The sequence below is a fragment of the Lynx canadensis genome, chromosome B3 (assembly GCF_007474595.2).
Source record: "Lynx canadensis isolate LIC74 chromosome B3, mLynCan4.pri.v2, whole genome shotgun sequence".
Classification (NCBI taxonomy): Eukaryota; Metazoa; Chordata; class Mammalia; order Carnivora; family Felidae; genus Lynx; species Lynx canadensis.
Window position 1 is genome coordinate 39,956,999 of NC_044308.2, and position 6,000 is coordinate 39,962,998.

A 6,000-nucleotide genomic window follows, 5' to 3' on the forward strand; every position below is an offset into this window, starting at 1 on the left:
CTTCCCAGATGGATGCAGAAGTGCCAGGGAGCAGTTGGCTGGCATGACTGTCCACCTGCCATCTATGATATCCACTGCCCTGGGCCAGCAGAAAGAAGTGGCTGCTGCTTTCTGCATCTCAAACAAGGATGCTCATATCTTGGGATACACGGTGGTGAACGAGGGCCACAGAAACCACGGTCAGGACTTCAATTTTACATGATGCCCGGAAGAGGATAGAAAAGTTGCATTTTTATTAAAACATAAAAATGGTTGGGGCGCCTGGGTGGCTCAGTTGGTTAAGTGTCCGACTTTGGCTCAGTTCATGATCTCACAGTTCATGAGTTTAAGCCCTGCATCCGGCTCTCTGCTATCAGTGCAGAGCCATCTTCCAGTCCTCTGTCCCTGTCTCTCTGCCCCTCCTCTACGTGTGTGTGTGCATGGGTGAGTGTGCTCTCTCTCTCTCTCTCTCTGTCTCTCAATAATAAATAAATATTTTTTAAAGTTTTAAATAACCAAGGTTATATGAGCAAGAGAGTAAGATGCAAAATCCAGTGGGCCACTTTGGACAAGGGCCGCAGAGTCTTGGGTGTTCACACTGCTCTATCTTTGGGAATATTTGGAGGGAGATATTTGGGGGAACCAAACCCTGGCTCTGTCTTTTTCCTGTCTCTGAGGGTATGCAGAGCCCATTTTCACTCTGCTTCTCCAGTCTTCAGCCTAACCCCCCCACCCATCCTCCCCCACGCACTCACTCACTCTGGTGACCCCCAGGTCATTCTCAAAGAAGACAGTACCCAGTTCCACACATACATGCTGCCTCCATCCCTTTAGCATTAGGGACTGTGGGGTCAGAGGACAAGAAGAGGTAAATCAGAGACCAGCACAGTTGACAGGGATAGGGAGAGAGCCTCAGAACACAGTTGCTGGAGCTTGGGGTAGGGCATGTGGGGTGGCTCCAGGACCCGTGTGAGTGTGTGTGACAGGGGGACATGATTGACCTAAACACTGACTAGAAATAATGAAGAAATATCAAAGTGAGGAAACACAGATGGAAAACCTGGTTTGACTGTGGAAAAATAATGTCAATTAGAGTCATTTAGGAGCTCTACATATCGTTTTAGCCTTTTTGTAGCTTAGTAATGACGCACATCATTTCAATGTTTTTCAATCCCCATGTAACTGAGGCACAGGTGTGCAAGAGCACATGGCTCTGGGGGTCCCAGACAGACCAGGCCCGACCATGGCTGCAGACAAAATCCAAAGGCAGAGAGACGAGTGGTGGTGGAACAAGAAAGGAATTTATTTCAGTGAGGCCAACACCGGGAAGATAGCGGACTAGCATCTCCAAAGCGCTGAAAATACTTGCAGGATTGTATAAGGAAAATGTGGGACAAAGGTTGGTGGGTACGTGCAGGTGGGCAGTACAGGTCAGGTCCATCATTGTCCTGGGGTCAGTCACGCTGGCTCGAGCAGTCCCTATTGCTTGAGGGGGTGGTTTTGGTTCACCGGATGCTTTGCCTGCAGGGTCTTTTGCCTGAGTTAAGAGATAAACTGGAAAGAACTTAATCAACAAATCAATCAATCAAGAACAGATGGAGTCAAAGGGAGGTAGTTGAAGTCCTCTTTCTGGGGGAGGAAAAAAAACAATTAAACTTGCTAAAGTTCCTTCAGTAGAATGAAATTTTCTCTGCCCTGCCTCAGGAGCTTTGCACTTACCATTTCCTTTTACTTGGAACAATTCTTCCCCATTCCTTTTCCATGACTAGCTCTTTGTCATTTTTTGACTGGCCTAAGTGTCAATTTCCCAATGTTAGTTGTGCCACCACTACCCTCACTGTTCCTCTCATAGCAGCCTTTTCCTCCAGGACACAGCTACAATTTGTAATTCTGTGACTCACAAATAACACTGGGACGGGGCACCTGGGTGGCTCAGTCGATTAAGCATCTGACTTTGGCTCAGTCACTATCTCACAGTTCATGAGTCTGAGCCCTGCATTGGGCTCTGTGCTGACAGCTCAGAGCCTGGAGCCTGCTTCGGATTCTGTGTCTTTCTCTCTGCCCCTCCACCCCGCACGCGCACGCTCTCTCTCTCAAAAAAAACAAAAAAAAAAACCAAAAAAACCATATATATACACGTATACATATGTATAAATAAAGATTAAAAAAAGATAAAAAAAAAAAAAAAAACAAGCTGGGTCTACCTATTCCTACTCAGAGTTCATTGCCCTGTCATTTCACGCACAAAAGAAACACTCGTCTGGTCCAAAGCCTTGAAAAATAATGCAAGTCATTATTTTTAAAGTGGCAGGGAATTCAGGACAGTTCAGACTGTTAAAAAGAAAATCGCAGGTCCAAGATGGTGTCACTTATGCTAGGCCAAGTCACCAAACAGGAGCTTAATACCTAAGTGCAATTTTGATGTCCCCCCCCCCCCCCCAAACGTAGTCCTAACTGGTCAGCCAGGAATTTTCTGGTCAGCACCAATGAGGTAATCCGTCACAGGAGCCCTCTCCTTGCCTGGAACAATCCTTTCTTTTCTTTTGCTAATAATTTCTTGTCCCATCCTCCTTCCTATAAAAACCTTCCCTTTTGTAGCACTCCTCAGGAGCTCCCCTCTATGCGCTAGATGAGCTGTGGTTTGATTCTCGAAGCGCTTAAGAAAGCCAATTAGATCTTAAACTTTACTCAGTTGATTTTTCATTTTTTTAACAAGACACAGCCAAACTTCCTGAAAGCCATACTTCAGTATCTCTTTCCCCAAAGGTCTACTGATTCCAGTGGGGCCCCCATTTCTCCCAAATCTCTGCTTCTCTTCTAATCAGATTCTCTGTTTGTAATGTCCAAATGTTCACTGCACAGCCTGAATTTTCATATAGAATAATTTTGTCTGCTCAGCTAGTCCTGCCACTGGGATCTTCCCCATCACCCCAACAGCCCTATGGGGTGTCCACAAGCAGCCAGTCACCTCCTTCAGACGCTGTAAAGACTTATAGTTTAATACTTTTGAACATGCCATGTGAATATTTATTTGTCTACTTGCTTGTTATTTACCAGCCCCACCCTTTTTTTTTTAAAGCAATTTCTATACCCAACATGAGGCTTAAAGAGTAATCCCAGGCTCCACTGACTAAGGAAGCCAGGTGCCCCCTCCTCTACTTCTTTAATTACTTCTATTCACCACTAAATCATGGGGAGAGAGGGAAGGACAATGAGAGGGTCAGTAGAAGGCAAGTCTTAATAGCACACAACTCAGTTGATGGAAGCTCTGACATGTAGATTTGAAGTTCTAAGTGCCCCAAGCAACATTTAGAAGGAGTCCAAAGACTCCTAGATTTTACTCCTCGCTCTGACCTTGCTGGGTTTGGGGGCTGCTCCATTTGGTGCTCGGTGACCATAAGACTTCTCTCAGTTCCAAAGAACTGCTCAGAGTGGTTCCTGGGGCCCCGAGGTCTGAGCTGTGAGGCCTCTAGCTGAGATAAAAGGATCAAGACAAAGAGACGATTTTTTTCTCCTAATGTTTTACTTAGAAAAATTTCAAACTTACAGAAGAGTTGAAGGAATAGTACCACATATTAATATTTTGCCATATTTGCCTTATCTAAGAGACAGGAATTTTGTAAAAAAAAAAAAAAACACAAAATTTTACTATAGAAAATTTCAAATATACATAAAAGTAGAGTGAATGATATAATAATCCTCATATACCTATCATCCAGATTTAGCTGTTAACAATCCTAACTTCCTTCTCTCCCTTGCACTATTTTGAAAAATTTTTTTAATGTTTACTTATTTTTGAGAGACAGAGCATGAGCATGAGCAGGGGAGGGGCAGAGAGAGAGACACAGATTCTGAAGCAGGCTCCAGGCTCTGAGCTCTCAGCACAGAGCCTGACGCGGGGCTCGAACCCATGAACCGTGAGATCATGACCTGAAGTCTGAAGCTTCATGGACTGAGCCACCCAGGCGCCCTCCCCTGCATTATTTTGAAGTAAATTCATATTCAACCATATTCAATGTGCTTTATCCATTGAAGTTATTTTCCTTATTGATGCTCAAATTATGTCCTCTTTGGCCAACTGGCACCTAAACCTTTTTACCTCAACCATAGTCAGCTTCCCTGCTTCTGGTGTGACAAGATACTCCAGATTCATCTAGCACATTCCTCTCACCAGACCTGGAATCAGCCATCTCTCCAGGGAGTCTTGGGTCCTTTAATGGGAAAGATTTTTAGAGACCAGTCTGGGCTCTAGAGATGGTCACTGCTACTGGGTTGGTCTTATTTCTAGGACCTTTCAGTGGATAGAGCTAGGAAATGTTTCATTTGTTTCCTGATAAAATGCATCATTTATCATTCCTGATGAAATGCATTCATACTCATGACTGAATATAAGCTCAAATTCAAGACAACAGGGTTTTACCTAACATTATCAAAATTACATCTGTATTTTCTTTCTCCCATGTTGGAAGTCCCACTTCTCAGTGACTCCAACATAATTCCTCATTCACTTTACCTATAAAGTACTCACAACAGTCTGAGAATAACAATTCCAGCATAGAAAACAACAACACGATTCCTAAAAACTGTTTAGGTATTTTTAAGTTTGTCTTGTTGGGGTGCCTGGTAGAGCATGCCACTCTTGGTCTTGAGGTTGTGAGTTCGAGCCCATGTTGGGTGTAGAGATTACTTGCAAGTAAAAAAATGTATAAAAGTTTGTCTTGTCATTTGGATATATCCCACTAGGGGCATATAATCACATCACTATTTTGAAGTCACTTGGAATAGTTCCTGTGTGGGTATGCCACCAACTCAATGTGCATAGGTTTGAAAAAAAAATGCATAGGTCTCTTTCATTTTTGCTTTTTTTAAATGTTAATTTTGTTTATAATATGTAAAATATTTATATAGTTTCAAAGTCAAGTCTGTGAAGGTTGTCATGGTCAGTTGTCATAGACCAGCAGCTTCCAGCTGGTTCTTGCTCTCCTTCATTCACGTCTAGCTTTTCTTCCCACTTGATGGCCCTACTGACCAACAGTGGCCCTAGGCCACCACAGATGCTCAGAAGCAGACCGAGAGGCATCTTCTATTGAGGAAAGAGCTTCCTATAGACCTCCCTGCAGCTTCCCCTGTAATCGTTTGGGCAGCTGGACATACTTGGTTTCTCATATTGGCTTGCTAGTGACTCCTCTGATCCCCCAACTCCCCCTTGCAGTCACTATCTTTGCCAGCTCCTTCCACAACTGTGCAAAGCAAATTACTATTAAGAAAGTCTGCATCCTAAAAAAAAAAAGAGAAAAGAAAATCCCTATCCTGTAATGTCAGAGTGATTTTGCTCTCCAACTGAATCCTAATGGACTACAATAAACTTTTTTGTTGTTGTTGCTTACCCTTATATTGTTTAATTCAATCATATATACGTATATGTAACATGATGTAAACATATATTTTTCTCCCTTTCCTACGATAGCATACTATATACAATTGTCTCACCTTGCCTTTTTTTGAACAGCTTTATTGAGACCATACAAGTCACCCATTTAAGTGTTCATTCCAATGGCTTTTAGTATTGTTCAGAGTTGTATTATCATCACCATTCAATTTCAGAACATTTTCATCACCCAAAAAAGAAACACCGTACCTTATAGCTCTTGTTATCCCACTACTGCTGCCACCATGGCCCCGGCAACCACTAACCTACTTTCTGTCTCTACAGATTTGCCTACTGTGGACACCCACATTGCTTTATTCATAGAACCCACCAGGGTGATCTGTCTGCAGGGGTATGTCGCGATCTTCCTCATTCTTTTTGCAGCCCGAGTCCTTCATTGTGTGGCTTAGTCAACCAGTCCCTGCTGATGGATACGTGCCCTATTTCCAATCTTTTGCTATTACAATAGTTATAATGAATAGCCTCATGCATGTATCATTGGCATTTTTTTTTTTTTACCAGCGCATCTATGGGATCTATTCTTAGAAGCGGGGTTGCTGTGTTAAAGGGTAAACGCACATGTGATTTTGCTA